The sequence below is a fragment of the Enhydra lutris genome, unplaced genomic scaffold (genome assembly GCF_002288905.1).
Source record: "Enhydra lutris kenyoni isolate GAN:26980312 unplaced genomic scaffold, ASM228890v2 scaffoldscaffold26, whole genome shotgun sequence".
In the NCBI taxonomy this organism is placed as follows: domain Eukaryota; kingdom Metazoa; phylum Chordata; class Mammalia; order Carnivora; family Mustelidae; genus Enhydra; species Enhydra lutris.
In genome coordinates, this window is record NW_019154110.1 from 18,750,320 (window position 1) to 18,778,052 (window position 27,733).

Here is a 27,733-nt window from a genome sequence, read left to right on the forward strand (position 1 = left end):
ATCATCCTCCAAAAATATATGTCTGTTAAGTACAATGTTAAGCCAGAGAAGGTATTTTTTAAAAGAAGAGTAACAGATTCAAAGTGCTTAAATTAATAACATAAAGTATATGAATAAATATATAGTATTTCATGTATACTAAGACATGACTACAACCATAGCCACAGACAGAGATTTTATACATTTTTTAAGGAGTCTAGTGGAACATTTGATAAACTAGAGTTTTGGAAGAGGTTTGTTTTCAGTAGCTTCTTTTGTTTTTCAATTTAAGATTCTAGGAAGAACTTGTATTTTTTACCTTTAGTAAGTAATTATCCAATTATCTTAAGGTTAGAAAATATCTAATTAATTTATTTCCTTTTACTCAGATTTACTATGTTTTCTTTGTAACATTCTTTACACCTCTCAGTAGAATTCAAAGAATCAAGGGGTAATACCTTGTAAGACTTGAGATTTGAAACACATCAGCATGCAATGACTGGTATACTGATGGCTCTGTCTAAATTTAAAGCCCCAAAGGATTTATATATGACCATAAGCTATGCATCAATTAAGTGTCTGGGTTTAAATATGAGTTTTAACCTTTGATAATTTTTATAAAGTACATTCGAGTTAGCTTTAATTAATTGCACAGCCACTAACAAATCTACTCGATGTTGATTTACAGCTTTTCAGCTTAACAGTTTAGCTGCAAAGAAAATAAAATGAATGATAAATCAAGTTTGTGTTCCCCAAATGCAATTGCTATAAAGGCTAGGATGTTCTATTTTTCTCACTATTATGTAAGCATATGCTTTTTCCTTCTTGATAAATTTAGTAGGTTGAATATACATCTTAATAAATCATATTCCTGACTCCTGAAATTGTCCATTATCCAACCAGTTTCTTACACTTTCAACTCTACCACTCAGCCAGACCTGCTCCTACTCTCATCTCTGACCTCCAACCACTTGAACTCATCTTAATCTATTAGAATATAAAATCTTTCTGGCTTATTTCCCTTCCAGGCCATCCTGGACTGATCTCATGGTTAATCATCTTAGTGACTTTCTCTCCATTTCTCTACATATATTTACTTTCCTTTACCTTCTGCTGTTGACCCCTCCTGGGCAGTACCCTGGTGTCCACCAGTCAAAATGTGTTTCTTTTTCCTAGGCATGGACTAGCTAGGAGGGAAAACCACACCCCCTCTAGTGTAAGCCCTGAAGCAACCCAGCAGATTTTTGTTTTTTTGAACCTCCTTTGTTAATCGCAGAATAGCTATTCCAAACTGTGAAAATTAGCTTTGCATCTCCAATCTACTTAATTCTCACTCTTAGCACACAATCTATTTTACTGAAACAATAATGGTCATCAATATGGAATTTTTGAAACTCAAAGAACTTTCCAGCATGAGTGAAACTTAGCATATGAAATTAACACACACGTGCGCACACACACACACACACACACACACACACACAAGTTTAGGGTAATTCCAGGATGAAATGTAGACTATAAGAAAACCTTCTGACAGTATTACAAATGCAGGAAACTACCTCAAGGGAAGGGTAGAGGGAGGCACTGAGTTAAGTTACTTTAACAGTGAGTAGAGTCTGAAAGACTACAGGCAAGAGAAGCGACCTAAACTGTTCTACTTGATGAAACTGTTTCCCAAAGGAGCACATGTTAAAAGTTTTGCTATTGCTAAAAAAAAAAAAAAAAAAAGTTTTGCTATTGCTATACATCTCTGCTGAGAATGAATGATTAAATAAATGGATGATGGGTGGTGAGAGCTGTGTTTCTCACTGTGGGAGAGAGAGATTACAGATTAGACACAAGGGGAGGCTCTAAAGATCCATCTGGTAATGGAGTAGAGTTGCAGACGTGGGTATGAACTCATATACATAGTAGCAGTAAGAGAAGCTGTGTGCAGTCAGAAAGAAAACCAGGAATATTGATAACTAACATCACCATCTTTATCTTCTCATTTCTGACTCCCTCATCAAGCCATCATAATCTGATTTCTAAGAACACTATTCTAATAAATATTTTGTTTCAGTGGTCACCAATTATTTACTAATTACCAAAACCCTATATCCTATCTTTAGTACTAAATCTACTTGACCTCCCATCTTCATTTGTGTGTGTGTGTGTGTGTGTGTGTGTGTGTGTGTGTGTAAGTCCTGGTTTATCCCCCTTTAACAATTTTACTTCTCTTTCTTTTCTATAAATAAGAATGTTTCCAAGATTTTCTTCAAGCAAACCCTTTTTTCCCTGAAAAATATCATTCCTTTATCTAGGTTCTAAAGTCACCTCTTTTTTTTTTTTTTTAAGATTTTATTTATTTATTTAATTGACAGAGGGAGAGACAGAGCGAGAGAGGGGACACAAGCAGGGGGAGTGAGAGAAGGAGAGGCAGGGTTCCCACTAAGTGGAGAGCCTGATGTGGGGCTTGATCCCAGGACCCGTATCATGACCTGGGCTAAAGGCAGATGCTTAACGACTGAGTTACCCACATACCCCAAGTCACCTATTTTATTATCATTCCCAACATAGGTGGGAAAAGTTCCTCTGGTGGGAGAGCATTTTCTGATTTCTTCAATTTGTAAGGAGACTTATTTTGCCTTTATAAGCAGATTCTCAAAGAAATTACTGAAATCAAAGTGTCTTAAATTATTTAAAAATTCATGCAAGTTTGTTGCAGTGTAATGATTTTAAAATAAGCAGAGTGGGAGGTGACATAATCAAGATAGTGAATTAGGTTATTCCTAAATTCTGTCCACCTCACCAGAAGTACAGCCACTTGTGAGCTGGCCACAACTATCTAGAGAAAAGACGATGTTGTAAAAATCCCAGAACTCAGAGGTGGGGCCAGAGGACCTCCTGGACCAGAGCCTGAGAAGGATCACATTGTAAGTGTAAGAAGCACAGTTTCACTTTGAACACATTGCTCCTCCCCCAGACCAGCACTGCACCACACCCAGAGGACCTCCTGGGACTACAGTTTCTCCAGTGGGAAAGAGTCAAGGTGAACATCCTAGAAAAATACAACCTACCAAGACTGAATCATGAAGAAAATCTTTTTTTTTTTTTTTTAAGATTTTATTTATTTATTTGACAGGCAGAGATTACAAGTAGGCAGAGAGGCAGGCAGAGAGAGAGGAGGAAGCAGGCTCCCTGCCAAGCAGAAAGCCCGATGCGGGGCTCGATCCCAGGACCCTGGGATCATGACCCGAGCCGAAGGCAGAAGCTTTAACCCACTGAGCCACCCAGGCACCCCAGAAATAGAAAATCTTAACCAACCAATAATGACTAAAGAGATTAATCAGTAATCAAAATCTCACAAGAAAGAAAATCCAGGAACCAGGTGGTTTTGCTGGTGAATTTTACCAAACCCTTACAGAAGACTTAATGAAAATCCTTCTCCAACACTTAAAAAAAAAAAAAAAATAGAAAAGCGAATACTTCCAAACACATTTTATGAAACCAGCATTATCTTGCTATCAAAGCCAAACAAAAAACAAGAAAGAAAATTACAAGCCAATATTCTCGATGAACATAGATACAAAAAAAAAAAAAAAAAAAAAGTCCCTGCATAATGATATGGAAGGCCACTTCTTGACCTATGGGCACTGGAATTTGAGTGAAGAGGAAATATACTTTTTGTTAGGCCACCGAGATTGGAGGGTGTGTTTATTTTAGCAGATAGCATTACTCACTCCAACCTACACCAAGTCTTTAGCACCTCTATGTTCTTAAATAGTAAGTGTTTAAATCCTCCAATCCTTCTACAGCACCATGACAGCTGGATTTCTAAAGCACATCCCATTTCCAAAAATATTTGGTGATTCACCACAGAATAATTTAATGATGCAATAATGTCCATTAGTATATTTCTAAGGTCTATAAAATGCCTCACTTTTGTCTTTTTTGGTAATCCTGCCTACTATTTAAGTCAACCTCCTCCTTACCCGTTAAAACGCCTTCAGTATGACTAATCCACATTCTGCAAATTGTGTATGTTCTCAGGTTTTCGTTTCCTTCTAGAATTATCCTTATTGCAGATTTCCTCCTGCAGAAGCACTGCTCATGTTTTCAACCTCTCACAACATTATTTTTTCTTGTACCATTCCATTTTGTACTACCAGATTAAAAAAAAAAAATGAGTCCACATTTACACTTCTGTAACACAATATTCATAGTATAATGTAGCATTTATCATATTGATCATAAATTCATAAATCCTCCTCTGCAAGCTTTTGAACTGTTTTAAGTGCCTTTTTATTAATGCTCTATTTCCTAACCCAGTGGGTGTCTAGAATAAACATTTTATTTTCAATCAGATGGAATTAATTTTCCTCTATTAATTTGAAAATTTTGATTTTTAAGATAAGAATATATTGAATTTAACTTTAACAATTGCATTTGAGGGCAAAAAACAATTACAAGATAATGAGACCGATAAGGTTGTTAGGGAGAAGATGGAAATTTAGCCTATTAAGAAACAAACAAAACCACAAGCACTCACTTCTGTATTAATAATGCCTAGTAAAAAGTATTATTCTTATTCACTTGTTAAAGCCAGCTCAAGAAATTCTTTTTTTTTTTTCTTTTTTTTTTTTTTTTTTTTTTTAAGAGAGAGAGAAAAAGCACACAAGCAGGCAGAGAGGCAGGCAGAGGCGGAGAGAGAGGCAGGCTTCCTGCTGAGCAAGGAGCCCGATACGGGACTCGATCCCAGGACCCTAGGATCATGACCTGAGCTGAAGGCAGCGGCTTAACCCACTGAGCCACCCAGGCGTCCCAAGCTCAAGAAATTCTAACTGATGATGGCACTGTCAGCACAATCAGTCGTTCTTAGTTTTCTGGTATCATGAAACAATGAAAAAAAACAACTTCATAAATTCAAAATTATCTTTCCTTCATTAGTCCAAATAATACTGTTATCCTGTGTTACAAAATTATTTTGGGTATTTTAAGAGTATGTAGTAGCAATCCAAAAGCTACATACAACTTAAATCAAATTAGTGTAGGAGAAATTTTATAGGTAAGCAAAGCCAAAGATGTGGATAAAAGCATATATCTATTTTTCAAAATGTATTCAAGCTTGAAACTTCAAAAGAATATATTTTTTAAAAAGTCAATAGATAAAGACCTATGTGTTCAGAATATTAAGCATCTTTGCTTTAATAAGCACAACTACTAGAATTTTTTTTCTTTTCTCTAGTTTTTTTTTAATTTTTAAAAGATTTTATTTATTTATTTGACAGAGAGTGATACAGACAGAGAGGGAACACAAGCAGGGGGAGTGGGAGAGGGAGAAGCAGGCTCCCTGCCAAGCAGGGAGTGCAATGTGGGTATCCATCCCAGGACCCTGGGATCATGACCTGAGCTGAAGGCAGACACTTAACGAATGAGCCACCCAAGCGCCCCGCCAATATTTTTTTTTCTTTTTGATAGTGGTATTGATTAGTAATGTCTTTTAAAGTATCAGGAATGTCAAGAAAATTCTGTAAGCATGTGATAGAATCATGTAAGATAGTCTGGGCAAATACATTTCCCATAAGAAGCTTATGCAGTATATCAAATAGGCTCAAATATCAATCTTCACTAATTAAATACCATAGCATATAAGATTTCCTTCAGTACTATGGAAACTCATGAAGATCACATAATAGTGCTGTACCTCCACTCCAATCCTCCATCTATTCTACTTATTTTTATTAAATAAAAAGGCAATCTGGCACTTTATTACTTGCCTACCATAACAAATCTTTTTTTTTTAATAAAACTAAAATAAGAAACATTACAACAAAAAGCTACATTATTTTGTGTCTCTCTACATCAGTTCCCAATGGAGATATCATCCCAGAGCGTGGACTGAGCATAGGCCACCAGAATACCTCTGTGAAGCCGGGGTGGGACATCTGAAGTATGTGAGTATAATAGCACTGGCTAATGTGAAAAGAACAATTTGTAAATAAAATATTTTTCTATGTATTTTCAGGTACTCTTTGGATTACAGAAATAAAATAGACAAAAACATAGGAGAGAAGAAATAATGATGATTTGGAAATCAATACAATAACAAGATTGACAACTTCAATATTGCAAAAAGATTCCAAGATATTAGTGTACACGTTTCATAGATGAATCATTTTTAAGTGAATTGAAAAAGAAGCAATCTGTGTGTGCTTGTCGCAGTTCTAGATGGTTACCTTAATAATTGATCGCTATTTGTCACTGTGTAGAGATTGGGAATCTACTGTGATGTTTGGATTCCTAAATTGATATAGAAGGAACTGCCAATGTTTCTCATAATTTCTTTGAGAAATTATTTGTTTTACTCTTTCAATCTTATTCTAGATTTCATGTGCCATGTAAGATTCAAGACAACTGTAGTGATTATGAATCCTCTCCAAATACTCCAGGAAAAGAAAATGTCTCCTGTTTTTACTTTTATAGAATGAATCAAACTTCCTCAGAGCCCCCACTCATCAGTGTAAATAAGAGTGCAAATCTCTCTGTGGAAACATTTTGTCTCCTTAAATACACACAAAAAATCTCCAATTATCTGGTTCCAGAAATCTAGGGGGGCGGGGGAAATCACTTCCTTTTGCATGGGTCGTATTGCTTCTACCATTGCTAATAACAACAGGTGACTTTCACTTTGTAATAAGCTACATTTCCAAGTGGATTCAGAAATGGCTCTCACAAGAGCAACTCTCCACTTTAGACTTTTTGTTTGGTTACAACCATCCCCAGTGATATCCTCAAGGCACAGCACTGGTGTCTAGCCTTGTCAGGCAACCTGCAGCCAGTGCTTCAAGCATTTGTAATCTTGTAAGCAATCCCTTTTGTAGTTTTCCATCAGTTGCAAAAACTCAAAAGCTACTATTCTCTTCCATTACTAGGTTATCTTATTTTCTATTTCTTCCCTCTCCAGGTATTTGTAGATCCTCCAGTCTTTAAGTTCTTGAAGAGCCTCCAGACCCTGTTTAAGGCTGCTAATGAACCTCAATCCCCATGCAAATCCTAGCTAGAGCGTGTGCTCGGGTACCTAACAACTTCTGTTTTCAGCCCTGAAACTCAAAGCCATTAGAAAGCACCTTTATACAGCAAAGAGAGCCAGGGGTCCAAACCACTAAATCTTAATGGTCTTATCTGTACGTCTGTGTGGCAGTGGAAAAGATTTTCCTTCCATAGAGAAAACAAGACAGAAATTAAGATACTTGATAATTATTTTGTCCAAATATTATGAGATCCACAGGATGTATACCAGGACAAATGAAACAGGCATCATGCAGACAAGATAACTTCTATTTCTCTTTGTTTTCCTCAGTTTTAATTCAAGATGTTCCTGATAAAAACTTGAGTTAATCACAAATCAGTTAGATTGGGCTTTTGATATTGTTGGTATCCCATTTCTCTGAATTGACATATAAACTTTTATTAAATGTAAATGGAATATTTACTTGTTAAATTAAACTATTAGAGAGGTCGAAGAGGTTGCTGCCTGTTTTCTCCTCAAGGATTTTGAGACAGTATTCCAGTTTTGATGCAGATCACCAGAGGTTATTCTAGAGTTGTTTGCATAAGCTAACCAACAGCATAGGTGTTCTACCCTCGGAAGGGAGAAAATAATAGATTATAGGGATGTTTCTTTGTTCTCCTTCTGCTTTTCTTCCTCCCCTTTCAGTTTTCTTCCTTCTTATTATTGCCTTCTCCTCCTTCTCAAGTTAATTTTTAAAATTTTTTATTTTTTAAAAAAGATTTTATTTATTTATTTGACAGAGAGAGAGATCACAAGTAGGCAGAGAGGCAGACAGAGAGAGAGGGAAGCAGGCTCCCTGCTGAGCAGAGAGCCTGATGTGGGGCTCGATCCCAGGACCCTGAGATCCATAACCTGAGTGGAAGGCAGAGGCTTTAACCACTGAGCACCTAGGCGACCCTCAAATTAATTTTACTGACCACCCAAAACAAGCTAGATTATCTGAGTGAAAAGACTATAAGAAAGACATAGCAGCCAACAACATATCACTTAAACACGTGTAAAAATGCAGTTGAACACTGAGGAAAGAAAAGCTGTAGTGTGCCATAATAAATCCAACTGGAGCATCAAATGTAACTCTAGTAAAGGAAGACACACACAAATACCTTGAAAAGCAATTATTTTTGTACTAAAAGGAAAAATTTTAATGATAAATAATATAAAGGAATTTAAAGTACAAAGAAGAATGTGAGAGCAACTCAAAAGAACTCTTAGCTCTCCTGCCAGTGTACTCTTGATATTAACAGAAATTTATTAGTGATATTTCAGAAATACTGATGGAAAGAATTTCTGTAAGATTTAATGTTAGAATTTTATGAGTGACATTCAGTTGCATTAGAACATGAGAAAGAATAGTATAGCTTTTTAAAAGGCACAAAGTCTAGATGCATAGAGAAGATGGCCATAGAAAAATCATATAGGTGGTTTAGAAATACAAAGGCAAAAAAATACATACAACAAAATATGGGAGCAAAAGATAAAGGTAAGCTAAATAACATTAGAACATTGGCATTTGATCAGTAATGATCAATGGCCTAGATTCACATTTGGGAATCTATCTTATAGGAATAATGCAAAATAAGGAAAAATACCTTATTGCAACATTCCTATCACTGAAGACATTCCTGACCTCAACTCCCACTCCAATAAGAGCAATGAAAGTATTGTTATAAGTCAGAATCAACTCTAACGGCATTTTGGGACCATGATATTAAAGGGTACTAAAGTCAAAGTAATGAGAGAAAATCATTAAAGCTCTGATTTCTACATTGTGCTTTCTCAATGAATTCTTTCATACTGGCTTTTGGAATATTTGGAATATCATGTTCCGTTTTTTATTAAAAATGTTCTAAGTTGAATGAATAAAATTAGTTATATTCTAAGATTTAGGAAGAAACCCTCTTAGTTCTCTTAATATTCTCTTAATATATTTTCTTTCATCTTAATTTTCTTCATTTTTATTCCTCCCCTCCTTCATGAGGGTTAAATTAGGACATGGATCTTGAAGAAAATGGTTAAATAATGTGTTGAGTGAATCTTCAAATACATATGCAAGTATAGACATTCATTGAAAATGTGAACAGTAGTTAGAAGGGAGAAGTCTAGAAGAGTTAACAAGGTTTCTGGGAAATATATCTATCTTGAAATAATCAGTCTAGCTTTATGAGCCAGATTTAGCCGTGTCTCTTAATATTTCAAAATATATTGTCTAGCAAACATGACACTGTACATTTCAAGAGCATGTTTTACTGACTGTAAATTCCTGTATAAGCCAAGTCTGCCAGAAAACAGAGCTCTAGTCCTGCTAGACTGAAGGTGATTGACAGTGGCTGTGGCCACATCCGTTTCAATGGCTATGGGCTTTTGCAACAATATGTAACAGCCTGGTTGATTTGCCGACTCGCCTATCTCATTCCTTGGGGATTCCCAGAAATACTAAACAGAGGGAGGTGTACAAATGTCTATAATTTTTCAGGAGAACTGAGCTTTAATTCTTAAATCGTAGTGTGCATTCTGTTCCCCTCCCTCTCCATACTCCTTCTGCCTCTCCTGAGACATTTTTAGTGAGTAGTATTCTAAAGATGATACGAAGATGTTCACTACAGTGTTTTTAAAAATTGTTGATTTCCAACTAGAGGGTTTTATGCTGAGCGAAATAAGTCAATCAGAGAAAGACAATTATCATATGATCTCACTGATATGAGGAATTTGAGAAACAAGACAGAGGATTATAGGGGAAGGGAGGGGAAAATGAAAAAAGATGAAACCAGAGAGGGAGACAAACTGTAAGAGACTCTTAATTTCAGGAACAAACTGTGGGTTTGCTGGAGGGGAAAGGGGTGGCACGGTTGGGGCAGCTTGGTGATGGACACTGAGGAGGGTATATGCTATGTTAAGAAAAATAAAGATTAATTAATTAATTAAAAATTGTTGATTTGCATTGGTATAGTATTTGATTATAAACACTCTTGATTAATATAAAAGATATGTGAGGAGTTAATACTTTAATAGAAAATGAACTTAAATGTCCAGGAATAGGTAAGTGAAAAATTCACTCAACGAAGTAGTGTATAGTGATTAAAATGCTGATTATGAAAACATCAGGACAAAATGTAACATTATGTGAAAAAAGTAAGAAGTAAAATTGTAGAGCATGGCTTCAATTATGTGCAAAAATCACAGAAAATAGACTTAATAGAAACATACCGAAATATCTTAGGGTGGTAGACTAATGTTTGATTTATTTTTCTTCTCTATTTTTTAAATTGTCTGGTTTTATGTATTTATTCTTTGAACAGTCAAATAGTTGGCTGGGGAGCAGAGTCCTTAAACTGAAGAAATTAAAGAACATTCGGTAAGTTCACAGTCATGAACAGCTATGGTTTGTATAGCATCAAAAATCAAAATCCACTATTGGTATGCAGTGTGAGATGTGGTAATCTCTGCTACAGAGGGTTTAACCTCACAGTTCACAAGCCCATGTGTTCACTTGTAGGAAACTTATTCTCATACTTCAAGTATTTTTGTCATTTTATCTTTATTATTACTGATTCCAGTCTCACCTGGCCTATCCTTACATTCATCACTCAAGGTCCACGGAAAATCTTAGGAAAAAAAATTAAAATGTCTGATCTTTGCAAAATCTGTATCATCATAAAATATTAGAATTGTGATTCCTGAAATTCTCAAGGGGTAATGTCACCAAGACTGAGAAGGAGACCCTGGCAAGGTCGGTCCCCATAGAGATCAATAATTAGCTACCCACAAATGAAGACAGTTCTAGGAGAGCTCAGGAGTCTGTTTGAGAAGCTTCAGCAACACAGTGGCAGAAGAAGTTGGAGAATAATTCTGCAAAAAAGGGAAGGAAGAACAGTTCCATTTTGCCTACATTATTCCATCCTCCACACTGGCACTGCTTGGCACCAAGAGGGAACTCCTTAGCTAGAAAGAGTTACCTTCACTGGTTTGAACAAGCAGCTAGCCCAGCCTTTTGGGACACTATGCAAAGGGTAGAGACCTGCAAAAGCTAGACTTACAGACATGGCTGAGAACAAGGAAGTAGACATAGAGTACAGGCTACTAGTACCAGCCCTTCAGTGAAAGTGACCCTAATTCCCAGTGACCTGCTCTGCAGAAAACCCCAGCAGCTCTCACCACAGAAAAAAGCGAAGGCCCACATAGCTACTAAAGACCCTCTGCAGATTTCACCCTTCAGGTTTTCACATTCACAGATGCCAGTCACCTGAGTCCCTCACTGTTCCCTCCCTTGTTCCTCTTGGTCATGCCCCACTGGAGCCCAGGATCCTCACTGGACAGTCAGCTCCAACCTCCGCAGCTGCTTGAGTGCAAGCTACCAACCTAGACCCTCACAACAACCCCCATCGCCATTTGTGTGCTCAGGACTAGCCCCTCCAGCAGTCACCTGCATCCCCACCCCCGTCTTTACTCCCATCACTGGTTTCCATGCCATGCCCACACCTGTGGTGAGACTCTGTAGCCACAGGAGTGTGCTTTGATGGCAAGTACCTAGGAAGTTGCTTATGGGCTCAGATCTGACCCTGTCTCCTGTTACCAGCCTATACCACTGGAATCACCAGCAGCTTGTCTCCTCCAGTAGACCCCCTGGCTTACGCTGCTGTGCACCCATGGTGAGACCTTATAGCCTCAGGTGTGCATTTACAATTCATATAGCTGATAAGAAGTTAATATCCAAAATACATAAGGAATTCCTATGACTTAATAGCAAAAAAAAAAAAAAAAGGAAAGAAAACCACCAAGTAATCTAATTAAAAATGGGCAAAGAATATGAACAGACATTTTCCCAAAGATATACAATGGCTGACAGGTACCTGAAAGGTGCTCAACATCATTAATCACCAGTGAAATCCAAATAAAAATCACAATGATATATCACTTAAAACCTTTTAGAATTCTTATTATCGAAAAGACAAGAGACAACAAATGCTGGTAAAGCTGTGGAGAAAAAGGAAGCTTAGTACAGTATTGGAGGGGATATATATTGGTAAAGCCACTATAGAAAACAGTATGGAGTTTCCTCAAAAAGTTAAAAATAGAACTACCCTACAATCTAGTCATTGTACTACTGGATATTTACCCCAGAAATACAAAAACACTAATTCAAAGGGTTCCATGCACCCTTACACTTATAGCATTATTTACACTAGCCAAATTATGGAAGCACTCCAAGTGTCCACAGATAGATGAATGGGTAAAGAAGATGTGGTGTATATATACTATGGGATATTATTCAGTATTATTCAGACAAACAAAGAATGAAATCCTGTCATTTGCAATGACCTGGATGGAGCTAGAGAGTACAATGCTAAGCAAAATAAGTCAGTCAGAGAAAGACAAATATCGTATGACTTCACTCATACGTGGAATTTAAGAAACAAAAGAAATGAGCAAGGGAAGGAAAACAGAGGGAGAGAGGTTACAAACTGAGAAACAGAGTCTTCCAAACAGAGAACAAACTGGTGGTTACAAGAGGGGAGGTGGGTGGGGAGTGGGTGAGTTAAGTGATGGGCATTAAGAGTACACTTATCATGATAAGCGCTGAGTGATGTATGGAATGGCTGAATCACCGAATTGTACACCTGAAACTAATATAACACTGTATGTTAACAATACTGGAATTAAATTTAAAACTTAGTAAAAAAGAAGAAGGAGGAGGAGGAGGAGGAGAGGAAGGAGAGGAAGAAGAGGAAGAAGAAGGAGGAGGAGGAGGAGGAAAAGAGATAACCAGTGCTGGTGAAGATGTGGAGAAAAGAGTCTAGTGCACTATCAGAAAGAACATTTACTGATGAAGCCACTATGGAAAATAGCATCGAGGTTTCTCAAAAAATTAAAAATAGAAGTATCAAATGCTTCAGCAATCCTAGCTCTGAGAGGAAACGAAATTATGATCTTATAGAGATATCTGCACCCCCATGTTCATTACAGCATAATTCACAACAGTCAAGACTTAGAAACAACTGAGTTTCAGTCAACAGATGAACAGATAAAGATATGGTGTATGTCTATAATGGAATATTATTCAGACATAAAAAAGAAGGAAACCCTGCCATTTGTGACATGGCTAAACCTTGAGGGCATTACAGTTAGTGAAATAAATTAGGAAGAGAAACACTATCTGATCTTACTTACATGTGGAATTTAAAAACGTCAAAGTCATAGAAACAGAGAACAGATTGATGGTTATGCGGCACTGGGGTAGAGTAAATGTAGAGACATTAGTTAAAGAATATAGACTCTTGGTTGTAAGATGAGTAAGTTCCAGAGACCTAACGTAGCCTGTGGTGACTCTAGTGAACCATATCATGTCGTACATTTGAGAATTGCTATGAGAGTGGATCTTTACTCTTCTCACCACAACAAATCTTTTTAAGAATTTTAATTATGCGAGGTAAAGGATATGTTAAGTAACCTTATTGTGGTAAACATTTCACTATATCTGTATGTATCACATTGCATACCTTAAACTCACACATTGTTATATGTCAATTATATCTCAGTAAAGCTGGGGGAAGAACTGTGATCCATGACAGCGTTAAGGATTTTCATGCAATGACAATATAGTAATATGGGATATATATCAAATATGTAAATTCAATCCTGTTTCATGTTGCACAAGAAAGACAGGGTCCACAGTGGATATTACGCAAAGCCACATGATCGTGGAATTTGTAAAAACTGCTTATCAAAAAATCTTTAAATGTTTCTGGAAGATCATACAAAAATTATTTAAAATATTGTGTATATTTACAAACTAGAATGGAATGAGAATCTGGGCTAGAGGTGACAAAAGTGGTTGGGAACCAATAAAAGGCCAGTATACTTCTTTTCTCCACAGTCTTCTAAGCCTAAAAAGAGTCTTCATCTGCTTTGTCAAAGAAAACGTATGCTGGATACATTCCCTTCCCTGTCTTTCTGAGAAGTTCTTTTCTGGCATCTGCATTTTATTCAAAGTGACAGGGCAAAGGTGGAAAAGGAGTGCATTTTAAGGGCATACCACATCAGATAGAAATGAAGTTGTTTGTTTCTTTAAAATTGGAAAAGTAGGCCTGCCAGTAGAAGTCAGATTCAAATATCATAAGGCTAAGCATTACCTTTCTTCTAAAGAATAATTCTGTTCTCTAGAAGGAAGCCTAAAAAAATAGAAAATCACTTGCTACAAATCTTGGGATACAAATTAATCAAAGCCTTATCACCAACAAAGAGAAACAGTATAGGTAGCTTCATTAATGACCTTTTTTTTTATTTAAGTGATCCCAACCAGGCTAATGGTATGAGCTGTACCAGTGGTTCACAACACTGACAGCACATTCAATCATTCCAAGAGATTTTAGTTTAAAAAGTCTGGTGCAGGGGTTGGGCTTAAAGAAAAATCTCTAGATGATTTTAATAATCAATGAAGGTTGAGAAAATAGGGATTCATTAATAATAATGTTAAGAATAATATTAAATATTTGTGCCTTGAACCCACACTGTAAAAGATCTGTGGTGTGTCTCATATACATTCAGCAGTATTTTCTAGTACCTATTAGGAGCTGATTTATTTTATAATATATTTATTTCATAACTTTTTAAAAGTAATCACACCGATGAAGTCACATTTATTCTGAGCCATCACAGTGCCAGTTTGTTCTTAAAAGAGCCTTTTGGCAGGCATTATAATCACCATATTGTAATCATATAACTTGCCCAAGGTCACCATGAGAAGTCTGGTGGTCTGTAGAACATGGTGGAACAACTTGAAACCAACATTTGTACTAAGAAGCCATCTATACCTTATATCAGAAATCAACCAGTCAAAGCAATATTGGACATCTGCATTTCATTGTCCATAACTCCGTGTGCTCGTGTCTGAATTCACGTCCTATTTCCACAACCCTGCTTTTCCTCCTGAATTCATTCTATTCCATTATGACATTTACACCCATCAACACATCCTAACTAAGAACCTTAGAACCATATTTGGCTTTCTTACCTTCCTTACCACCTCTCTCCTAACATCAGATAAAATATCAGAACCTGTCCATTGTAACTAACAAATATATCTTGATTATCACTGACCCTTAGTCATCAATGTCTGCCTCCATTCCAGCCCCCGGCCATTGAGCTCCAAGACCCAAGCCTCCCTCACTCCCCACATCACAATTTATTGTATTTCTTTGGTATGACTCGTAGGATTGCAGAAACTAAAGGGTAAATATATATAGTAGGCTTAGAATGGGTCCATTGGAAGCTCTTAATAAATGTTAGCTATTATTATTATCTGCTAAATGAATTCATATAAATGTAAGCAGCTGAAGGTTGCATGAAGAGGTTAGAAAAGTTTGCCCTCATTGCCTGTGAGAGAGAGTGCACTCTACTAGGAAGCTGAACCTTAAGCTTTATTTCCTTGTTATCCTGACTACAGTCATTGGAAGCCTTTCTAAGAAGGGTAGCCAGTGTTCTGTCATCTCTAACTTATCAATATAGTTCTATAACACAGACCCCATGCTGCCCCAGCGTATAAGCCTGGATTCCTTCTCCGAATCTGTTTCTGGTCTGCTCCTTTTCATTCTCTGTCTGTATTTAGGTCAAGACAACATTTCCTCTCCTCTCTTATCTCTAAGTGGTCTTCTATATCCATTACCTTATATTTGGAAATTCAGAGGTGATGTCAGTGGAGCCTGCTTTCCCTCTTTATGCCTCCATTCTCACCCCAGATTACTTTCACTCCACCTTACAATGAGAGTAGGAAATTCCCATGTCAATTGATTTTTACATGTGGCTTTAGAAAAAGTAGGGACCTTCAGCAGCAGCATCATTACCACCATCAAAATAAGTTAGTATGCGTTCAACATCTAAGTGTCCAACAAAGTCCTCGGCACTCAATGAAAAGCCCCTCATTTAATGTTTACAGGAATATTAAATGCAGGTGGGGCTATTATGATAGTCAGAGGCTGAAGCTCAACAAGGTCAATTTGCCTAAAGCCACAGATCTAAGATGCTAGGAAGAATGTGCACCAGCAAAGAAGTAGGAAATAATGCCAGGACCAATGGGAAGTTGAAGAGGACCATCTCTAGGAAGCAGCAGTCACAGACGCGAGTGAGCGTGACGAGTGCAGGGAATATTTTTACTTTAGTCTCCCCATGGATGTGACTTGTGGCCTTCAGTGATACAGAGATAAAATGAGTAGTGGAAATAAGGCTGTATTGGAGAGTGCATACTCCACCTGAGCAAGACTCCAGGAACTCAATTTTACCCTAAAAAAGCAGGATTCAGAGTAGCAACATGTAATTTTTCAAAAGCAAGCCAGAAGTTCAGATATTCTGTGAAATCTACAAATTTAAAAATATAGGCAACCAGTTCAAAGATTCAAAAACAGTGTGAGGATAAAAATTATAGGAATTTATAAAATACAAACATGGGCTGGCTTGATGTTCAGAGAAAAAGAGAGGTGACATGAGTCCTCTTTTGGTCGATGTGAATTCCTAAATAATAATTTGGAGTTAATTTTGTTTATTAGTGGGAGTTACCTGAGTTGTTCGTTGTTGTTTATTTGACGGTTTGTTTCTTGCTCTATGACAGATGGAAGAAATAGGAAAGGGACACATTCAAAAGAGATTGAGATGACGATGTTGTCAGAATTGGGGCACCCACTGGAGTAAGGATTGGACAGTAGTACTCAGTGACATGGAAGTCCAGCCTTCATTCACTCATGCATTCATTCAACAAACAACTACCTTCATAGAGCAATTGCTACATTCTGTGCAACAAGAGGACAATTTAGGATTCATCCCTGTCCTCAAGGTTTTAAGGTTTAATAAGTGAACTCTGTAAATATGATCTGTACTTTCATAACGTGTTATTGTCAGGAGTCATCTAATTTGTTCCCAAAGCAAGATCATCTTCACTTAATTCACAAAAAGATATGATTGTATCCAATAGGTCATCTATCCTCCCCATCTACTTAAGACAGTACTAGGCACACACGGACACTTGGTAAATCTCTGCTCAATAATTTTGAGTCTCATTGTTTTCAGGAGACTTGGCTTTGCAATCTGAAGCTTCCCAAAGATATAGAAGGAATGGTGATATGGCTCAAAAAGCTTCAACATGGAGTTTGTTAGCTTGGGATTTTGAGTAAAGTCTCTCTAACTCTGAAATTAGGCTACTCATCTATGAAATGAGTATATTAATGCCCGCCTTGTGGATTTGGGGATAGTTAGCAAAAAATCCATATAAATAACAAGTTGATAAACTATTATAAGCTAAGGTAAAACCTAACTTTTATTATCACTGTTATCACCATCATTGTCCTCATCCTCATGGGCTCATGATCTACCGGAAAACCAGAAAACATACTCAAACTAGAATTAGAAGCACAGAAAACTGCATTTAAATTTCAAATATACACTGTTTATAGTACAAAGTGCCAACATTCAGAAAGGAAATCAAGATTAGGCAGAGACCTTTCAAAGTGGGTTTGTGAAGCTATTGCTGACATTCCTTGATACTCTGAAGGGGACTTGCACAGAATGGGTCTCTGTTAATTTTATATCTATGTACCCTTAATACAGCTGACTGTCCCCCAAGATGCCTGATGCAAGGCTCCAATCCCAGACAAGCCTTTTTTTTTATTAGAAAATTTTCAACTTAAACATTTTTTTTGGCTAAACAGGAACTTGCTTTGTGAGGCTGGGGATGGGTAGTGTTTGATCTGGAGCATATCTAAGGAGGTAACCTCAGTACTAACTTGCTTCTCTGATTGACTAGACATGAGGTACTTTAGATGTCAGTATGGAAATTGACCCTTTGGACAAGGACTTGTAACTGTCAGTGAAGAAAATCAGTCAAAAATAAATGAACTTAAAAACATTTTGAATGAAGCTTATTAATAGGGGGTTAAAAAGTTGTGTTCAATTGGGCAAAGCAAAATAAATGGAAATGTTATATTCTTCCAGAAAACATTTGTCAGGCATTCAGATTTGGAAATGTAACCAATAGGATAAAAATGGAACAGATTTCCAAAGAGCTGGCTGTGATTGCTTATTGTTCTTATACAAATTCAGAGGCAGCAGAACACACTTTTTAATTGATCCTACCTTTTTAAAAATTCTCATTTAAAGGTGGGCAATTTGCCAACTTTTTTTTTTTTTCTTTTCAATTTGCCAAATTTTAACGTATAGATGGACCAAGATAAGCAAGTGGTCTATATGCAGATATATTCAAATACACAGTATATACTTTTATTTTTAGATTTTTAAAAAGTTGATTGAGTTGGTCACCCAGAGATGTGCTATTAAAATAAGGAAAATATATTTTCATTATTAAAAGAGAACTAAGTACACAGTGATATATATGAAGAGAAAGTAAAGGAAGAGATGCTTAATTGTGCCTGCTAGATTTTTTTCAATTCATCAGTGTATGGGAAATTCAAGAATTAATGGTAGAGAGGAATATTAGAACAATCATCTCTTTGTCTGTTTACATACATACTGGTGAGAATGGTTTACAAACTTAGGTAGACCTAATCAGACAATACTGCCACTTGAAATTTTTGTCCATCAAACAGTGGCACAAAAGTGCATGTTGAATTCAGCCATTACCCACGTATTTTGTGAAATGTATATGGAAGAAAGAAGCTTTCAGAATTGTTAAGCCGCTTATTTTATGAGAAAGAATGTGTCTTAGTACGTATTTACCTTTCAGGATAGACTACAGTAAGTCAAAGTGATGAAAAGAAACAAGGCTCTATAAAACACATTAAGGGGGGATCAATTCTCTGCCAGAACATCATGGATGCTGGGTAGTTCACTATGTCAATAAAAACGTAACCACATCTCGAAGGATTTTCTTTTGTTATAGCAGTCTACAAATCTATGTGAAGGGCTTAGATGAAGACAAAACATGCCTGCTGTTGCTCCTGTGTTACCAATCTCTGAGCTCTGCAAACCACATTTACTTAAACTACTACAAAACAAGAGGCAGGGTTGGGTGTAAATTTCATTTCTACAAGTGTGCTTTCTCAGCTGTTTTGACCCTGAGATGTCCATCATGCCAGCGGGTCACAGATTTAAGAGAATAAGGACTTTCCGGTTCCAGGATGCCTACTCTTTAAGTCTTCATCTTATTTCACTCTTCACCCTTTTTTTTTTTTTTTTTTTTTTATTGCCGGGACAAAATCAGGTTCCATGCCTAGAACAGATTTCATGGCACCCGAAGAGAGGAAAATGTTTTTATGAGAAGATGTCATTTTTATTCTTCCTCAGTGTGAGCCAGGAAAATGAGACTTGTTTGAATCCATGCTGGAATAGCCTAAGGGAAAAACAAAAACAAAAACAAAAACAAAAACAAAATACAACAGTACTAGGAAGAAGCCGTTTTGGGTTTGTACCAAGAGCTAAATTTTGTGTTGCCAAACTGAAAAAAGGAAAAGTCAATGAATATACTGACAGTGAATGACAGAAAATAGAAGGAAGCACCATTAAAGGATCAGGCATGTAGTCAAGAGAATTAAGTTTAAGTCACCACCATTAGGGACTTAATGTGTAAAGCATGTCAGGTAAATTATGATAACTAAGAACCTCATTTTATTTCCCGTCTGTAAAAATGAGCTGCAATGGCTGTTCAGTTCATCTCAGGTTTGTGGAGAGTATTAATAAAAAGATATTTTAAAATGGATTTATTATTGCTGGACTTCAAAGTCTACCTTGTTACAATTACAGGTCAGGATAAAATACCTTTACAAATTCTGTGGGATGAAAAAAAAATTACCACTAATTGAAATATTGGAATTATAATGGTTCTGGTGAATATTAATCTCTGAAAAATCTGATGATTGCTCTCTGAGTTCTCTCCCTCTCCCTCTTTCTCCCCTCCCTTGCTCCTTCCTCTCTCTTGTTTCTCTTTGTTTGGAAGATCATTTTGCTAGGGTCTTGATTTATCAGATTTGGGGGAAAGTGAGAATAGAATGGAGTGAGGAAGTTTGAGTTTTAACCGTTTATGACATGCTAGGACATAAGTCAGGTAATCGCATACATAATCTCATTTAATTTTCTTTTTTTTTAAGATCTTATTGATTTATTTGAGAGAGAAGGGAAGGGCAGACAGAGAAGGAAAAAGAATACTTTTTGGTGAGATTTTATTGATTTATTTGAGAGAGAAACAGTATGAATGGAGAGAGGGACAGAGAGAAAGATGGAACAGCAGACTCCCCACTGCCCGCGGGACTGGATCTCATGACCCTGAGAACATGACCTGAGCCAAACCAAGAGTCAGATGTTCAACTGACTGAGTCACCCAGGTGCCCCCTAATCTCATTTAATTTTTCAAAGCGACCTATGAACTAGATACGAGTCATTATCAGTTCAATTTTCCCGATGAGCAAGCTGAAGCTTCAAGAGGTTATGTAATTCACTCAAAGTTACACAGTTGATGTATGGTTGATGTGTGAACCAAATCTGAATACATGTGATTTCAGAAGCAAAGTCTTTGATCATTGTAGTGTGTGCACATTAATGGTCCTGTTCATGGCAGCCGCAAAGCATTGACTTGTTGACAGTTTTGTGTTCCTGATGACTGACTTAAGCAAGTTACAAGCTAGCTACAGGACAGTCGCGTATTAAAAATATATATACATGTATATGCAATATTGCCTAGAGAAGGGTGAACTAATTTATTATTGCTGTGTTTTAACTACCTCCTATCCCTAATCTACTTTAAAAATGATTTATGAAGAAAAACAAGGTAATTAATGTAATCTGAGTAATTGACGATAGATGTTATTCCAGATCTCTTTACCCACAATTAAAAGCTGATAAAATTTTACTGGTTTTTGCTCTCCTCAAATGAGTACGTGAGTAAAACCAGGATATTATGTAGATTGATAAATCTGGATTTAGTAATAGGATCTTACTCTTTAAAAATACATACATATTTATTAAAGACATAAATTTTACTACAGCTATATATATCTAGCTATATGTCTATATATAATCTTATTTTATTTTAATATTTAATTGGGCTATGAGATACACAGCATGAAGAAAAGTCTGAATTTCACTTTATGCTATTTTGAAGTTACTAACCATTAGAGGCTAGGTGCTGGTATACAGGGCAAAATAGAACAAGTAAGTATACCATACACCATCACTTCTGAAATGAAGTGATACAATATTTACGAGATAAAATTTCAGTTGTTAAATACTGCAATAAAGTAAAAATGAACATATATTGACGAGTTAACCAATACAGAAATTAATAGGCAATATTTCTCAAAGATAAAGATTTGAAACTTGAAATTTATTACTATAAGTTTAAGCACATTGCCCAAATAATTCTATTGAAATAAAAATCTCATTTGGTTTCCTTGATACATTTATTACAGCATCTATTTAAACTGGAACAAATGATAAAAAAGAATATCAGAAAAAGTGTGATTTTTAAAAATCTTAAAAGCACAGGGGTACCTGGGTGGCTCCATTGGCTAAACATCTGACTTCTGCTCAGGGCCTGATCCTGGGGTCCTGGAATAGAGCCCCATATCCTGCTCCCTGTTCAGTGGGGAGTCTGCTTCTCCCTCTTCCTATGCCTGCCACTCCCCCTGCTCATGCTCTCTCTGGCATGCACTCTCAAATAAATAAATAAAAATATCTTTTTAAAAATCTTAAAAATTAAAAAATAGTACAGTTGCTTAAATGTTGAAATAGACACTGTAATATATAAAAAGTTAATTTTCCTTTTTCTTCCCACCACTAACCAGAGAACTGGTTCTCTGGAGAGGGGTTGACAATTTAATGTTTATACCTCTGAAGTTTCAAATGTGCGCATTCATTTTATGTATTTACATTTCATAGATTTAATTATTTTCATAATCACAGAATCATGTGATTCCAAATATTTCTGATTTTTAATGAAAAATAATACATTCATTTTTTTTTTTAGTTTATATGAGCACAGACTATTCTTTTTCTAGCTCACTGTGTCAGAACACTTTGGTTGTATGAAAATTGATTTAATTATTCCCTGTATTGATAGAGATTTAGGTAGCTTGTAATGCTATAATGGACATCCTTGAACATACCTCATTCTGTAACTTTTGCTAAATTAATGGATTTGTTCATCAGGAAAATGTTGACAGGTACATCAAATTGACCTTGAAATTCTCTGTACCAATCGATATCCATCAGTACTGTTTGAGAATATCATATTCCCTACATTCTTAACACTGAATGTAAATCATTTTGTATTTTGCCAATACCATAAGCTACAAATGTTATAGCTTTGCTTTAGTTTGAATTTTCCTATTCATTAGGAACTTTGTGAATCTATATCTTTTCTTTAGAATCTTTTGAGTTATTTTTTTTGAGAACTTCCTTTCTGTAATTTTAATCTACTTTTTCCTTTATTTACATGTTTCTTATTCATTCATATGGAATTTAGTAATACAGGAAAATTGACCTTTGTTTTCATACTATCCATCTTGTTTGTGTTTTGTCGTTTTCCTTTATTTGTATGTAGATTTTTTTTTTAAAGATTTTTTTTATTTATTTATTTTGACAGAGATCACAAGTAGATGGAGAGGCAGGCAGAGAGAGAGAGAGAGGGAAGCAGGCTCCCTGCAGAGCAGAGAGCCCGATGCGGGGCTCGATCCCAGGACCCTGAGATCATGACCCGAGCCGAAGGCAGCGGCTTAATCCACTGAGCCACCCAGGTGCCCCTATTTGTATGTAGATTTTTAATGTCATGGGAGTTATAACTGTTTCCACTCATTTGCGAATATTTGTCTTTATAGACAATATATACAAATATAGACAATATATATACAAATATAGACAAATATATGTCTATATATCCACCCTTATACTAAGAAACAAAGCCTTCCATATATCTAGGTAATAAAAATCAATTTTCCCATTTTCCTTCTGTACTTTTATAATTTTACATATTTATTTTTTATATTTTTATGTTGAATAACTTTGATTTAATGTGTTTTGAATTTCTTTAAATGACCCATGAACCCTGCTTCATTTATTAAAGAACCTTTTTCCTAATGTTAAAATAACTATTTTATAATGTAATTGATACACACACTTATTATTAGCTTATTCCACTAATATATGTATCTTTTCCTGTACATTTTTTCACGCTTTATACTTTTTTTTAAGGATTTTATTTATTTGGCAGAGAGAAAGCACAAACAGGGGGGAGCAGTAGAGGGACAGGGAGAAGCAGGCTCCCCACTGAGCAAGGAGCCTGGATGTGCGCACTTGATCTCAGGACCCTCAGATCATGACCTGAGCTGAAGGTAGACACTTAACTCACTGATCCACCCAGGTGCCCCTATAGATTTTATTTTTAAGTAATCACTACACCCAGCATGAGGGTTGAACTCAACCCTGAGACAAAGGGTCACATGCTCTACTGACTAAGCCAGCCAGGTGCTCCCATGCTTTATATCTTTGTATCTGGTAAGATCACCACTACAATACAACATTTTCTTTTCTTTTCCCAAAACACTCTTCATAAACTTGACCATAACTTTTCTAAATAAATTATGGCATCAGCTTACCAAACATAAAAACAGTGTTTTTTTTTTTTTAACTGGAAAAGAATTTAATTTATAAGTGAATTAGGGAGAATAGTGACTGTTTTTTGTTTGTTTTATTTTTATTGTGCTGGAGAGACTCTTTGGTGATAAATGTTTACATTTATATATAATATATATATATAATAATGTGAATATTACTATGTTTATTAACTGAAGAACATATCTTCTGTTTCTTGTTTGATGAGTTTTTTTTCAAATTCCAAGAGAATTCTATCAATAGCAATTTATTAAGATCTTATTTTTTAATTTAAAATTTATTAATGCATAGATTAAGTTTTAAACCATCTTTAATTTCCTAAAATAAATACTAGTCCGTTATGACATATTTTCCTTTACATGTTTCTGTATTTTTCTTGCTTTTGTTTTATTTTAAATATTTTAGCATACAATCCAACTGTGTTATGTCCATAATTAATTTTTCTGCTTCATAATTTTCTTCTCATAAAATCAGCACTATCCTGACATCATAGAATAAATTTAGAAATATTCTACCTTTACTGATACTATGAAATATTTTAGTACAACCCAAAACATCAGTCCTGGAAATTTTTTCCCCAAACTTCTTAAGTAGTTTCTTTCTTGTATGTCTCCCTCAGCTGGTTTCTGGGGTCTCTCCTATTCTATTCATCTTTTTTTTTTTTTTTTTTTTCAATTCTTCCACTGAGGTCATATTGATGTGGGAAGCAAAGGCAAATGAAAAATTAAATTTTCTCACTACTTATAGCCCATTCACAAGTCCCTGAAAAAGGCAGAATGTCATTCCTCTAGGAACTCAGCTGCCTTCTTGTCAGACTTTGCTAAGGGCAAAGGGCAATCTTAGCCCAACCTCCCTAAGACCCTGTAAGTCTACTTTAACATATAAAAATTCCTTTGGAAACTTCCTTTTTCTCTACCCCCCAAGATATAGGTTGGCAGTCATCCCCCAAGCATGTGACCCACCCATATACATCTGAAGGGTCTCATGACTAAGGTTTTATCAGACAGTTAATAAATTACCTTTTCCCAACAATAGTTAGCCCCCTCATGGTCCTGAAAACCTTGCTTATGAAATTCCTTAGAGACTTACACTATCCCGATCCCCCTCCCAACTTGGAAATATATAATGGGCCACTCCTCATGACTCCAGCACAGCTCATTCTGCCATGAATCCTGTCCTCTTGCATTAATAAAACCACCTTTTTGCACCGAAGCCGTCTCAAGAAGTCTTTGTTGGCTGTCAGCCCTGAACTCCCCACTTCAAAACCACATCAGTATTGTTTCAGTTTTCATGTGCCAACTTCATTTATAAGACATAGCAATGTATTTTGTTTTGAGGTAGAGAAAATCCTATTCTAAATATTTTAAACAATAACAGGCACATTGCATGAAGATGGTTTGATTGGATTGCTCCCAGCAATTATTTAACTCTGCCTGCCCCTGTGTTGACATTACTACAGATTAACTTTCTTTCCAGTAGCCAAATAGCTGTATATTTCTAGACTTCCTGTCACAAAGCCAAACACCACGACAGACCAATCACAACACAGTACTGACAGGCCTGGGCCAATTCAATATAGGCAAACCATGTGGATGCCTCCCTCTGGAGTGGGGGAGGTGATAAAATGACAAAATAGTAAATTAAAAAAAATGACCTGAAGAAGTGACCAAAACATTTATATAAGAGTATTTTGGGGGGCACCAGGGTGGCTCAGTGGGTTAAGCCTCTGCCTTCAGCCCAAGTCATGATCTCAGGGTCCTGGGATCAAGCCCCGCATCAGGCTCTCTGCTCAGCAGGGAGCCTGCTTCCCTCTCTCTCTCTGCCTGCCTCCCTGCCTACTTGTGATCTCTGTCTGTCAAATAAATAAATAAAATCTTTTTTTTTTTTTTAAAAGAGTATTTCCTTAAACTATATTTTGATGGCTGTTAGGGCAAGAGTACTTTTTAAATTATTATTTTCTTTAAATAATTTGACTTTAAATGCTTTGTCTATACCTGTTTGAATATACTTTTCATTGAAATTTAAAATCAACTTGCTATTAAAAAAAAAAAAACCCTTCTTAAAATCTTGGCTAAACTGAGGGGCACCTGGGTGGCTCAGTGGGTTAAAGCCTCTGCCTTCAGCTCAGGTCATGATCCCAGGGTCCTGGGATCAAGCCTGGCATCGGCATTGGGCTCTCTGCTCAGCGGGGAGCCTGCTTCCTCCTCTCTCTCCACCTGCCTCTCTGCCTACTTGTGATCTCTGTCTGTCAAATAAATAAATAAAATATTTAAAACAAAATCTTGGTTAAATTGAGATAGTAGTAGTAATAATTAACAGAGCTAGGTCCTAGAATTATAGCTTGTAGCAGAAATTTCTCGTAATTCTAGATTCCTACAATTAACCATCTCTTACAAGAATCATTTGGGGAGTGAAAAAGTTTTCAGGCAATTATGAAATATAAAACTTAATGGATTATTAATATTTCTCCCTTTGCAGCATTTAATGGAAAAAGCAAAAATTTAAGTAGTTGAGAATTGCTGATTTGATTGATTTTTGTTAACAGTGTATGAAAACTTATGATTGTTTCATGCTAAGGTCTTATGAAATTATGAAAACTACAGTAAGTAAGAATTATTATAATTTCAGATACAGTCAAAACTGTCTGTGATTTATGGGCCTTTCAATCCTATATATGTCACAAATAGATTATTGATTGCTTTACTACGTACCATAGAGAACCAAAGGAATCTATAGACATTAGCGATGACTTCGTTTGCCTCACACAGTGAAGCCAATCTGAAACTCCTTTGAGCTCAGAACATAACTTTGTCTTTTGTTTTGTTTTAGTTTTCATCCTTAAGGAGAGGAAAAGAGAGATTAAAAACTTGTAAATAATATTCCAGATGGAAGTGGCTTATTTTTATACTTTCAGAACTATTTCACTGTGGTTTCCCTGTGTTGATCCTACTTTGTGAATGTAATTCTCTGACAGAATTCTGTTTGGGAATGTCCTTGTCTGAAATTATAGTCACTGGCCATAGAAATGTCCCCTTACGCTATCATGCATCCCCCCTCTCCACCTAGAAAAAGTTATGTTCATGAGATAGAGTTATACTGTAAATCTCATTAGAAAAATCAACTCAAGTTTTGCTGAAAAATTCAGAAAAGTATTCATTCCTTCATGCATTCATTCACAAGACATGTATTAGGAGAGAGTATTACTAGGAACTGTGTTTAATACAATGGAAACTCAGACATGCTAAGCAAGAAGCTAATATACCACGAGCTGTGATGGTTTGTAAAAGGCGAAAGATTTATATGATCTGAAGAGAAACCAGAGTATTGTGATGGTTTGTATATTCTGCACCTTCAAAAAGGGTCTCAAGTAGCAACTACTCTAGAAGAGTTAAATGTGAAGTATGTGGTAGATCAGAATAATATGCTTTTGGTCTTCTCAGTACATGCCATTCTTGCTTTCTTAGTCTGGTGCAAAAAATTTCACTCCAGGAGGTTTCTTGGGAGGGGTGTTTTGGATGACAGGGTTGGACAATGAATCAAGTCTGACCAGTCAATGTCCTCATTCCCTTGGCCTCACAGATTAATCCAGCCAAATTAATTAGAGTTCTCCCAGGGTCATTCACTGTGATAAGAAGAAAGATGCTGTCTTTCAGTTGTTGCTAACCTGACTGAAAATAGGCCTGCATCTGCGGGAGACCACACTTCCTACATATAGAGAATTTGCTTGAAAATAAAGCTGCCCAATGTTTATAGCAGCAATGGCCATGGTCGCCAAACTGTGGAAAGAACCAAGATGCCCTTCAACGGACGAATGGATAAGGAAGATGTGGTCCATATACACTATGGAGTATTCTGCCTCCATCAGAAAGGAAGAATATCCAACTTTTGTAGCAACATGGACGGGACTGGAAGAGATTATGCTGAGTGAAATAAGTCAAGCAGAGAGAGTCAATTATCCTATGGTTTCACTCATTTGTGGAGCATAACAAATAGCATGGAGGACAAGGGGAGTTAGAGAGGAGAAGGGAGCTGAGGGAAATTGGAAGGGGAGGTGAACCATGAGAGACTATGGACTCTGAAAAACAATCTGAGGGGTTTGAG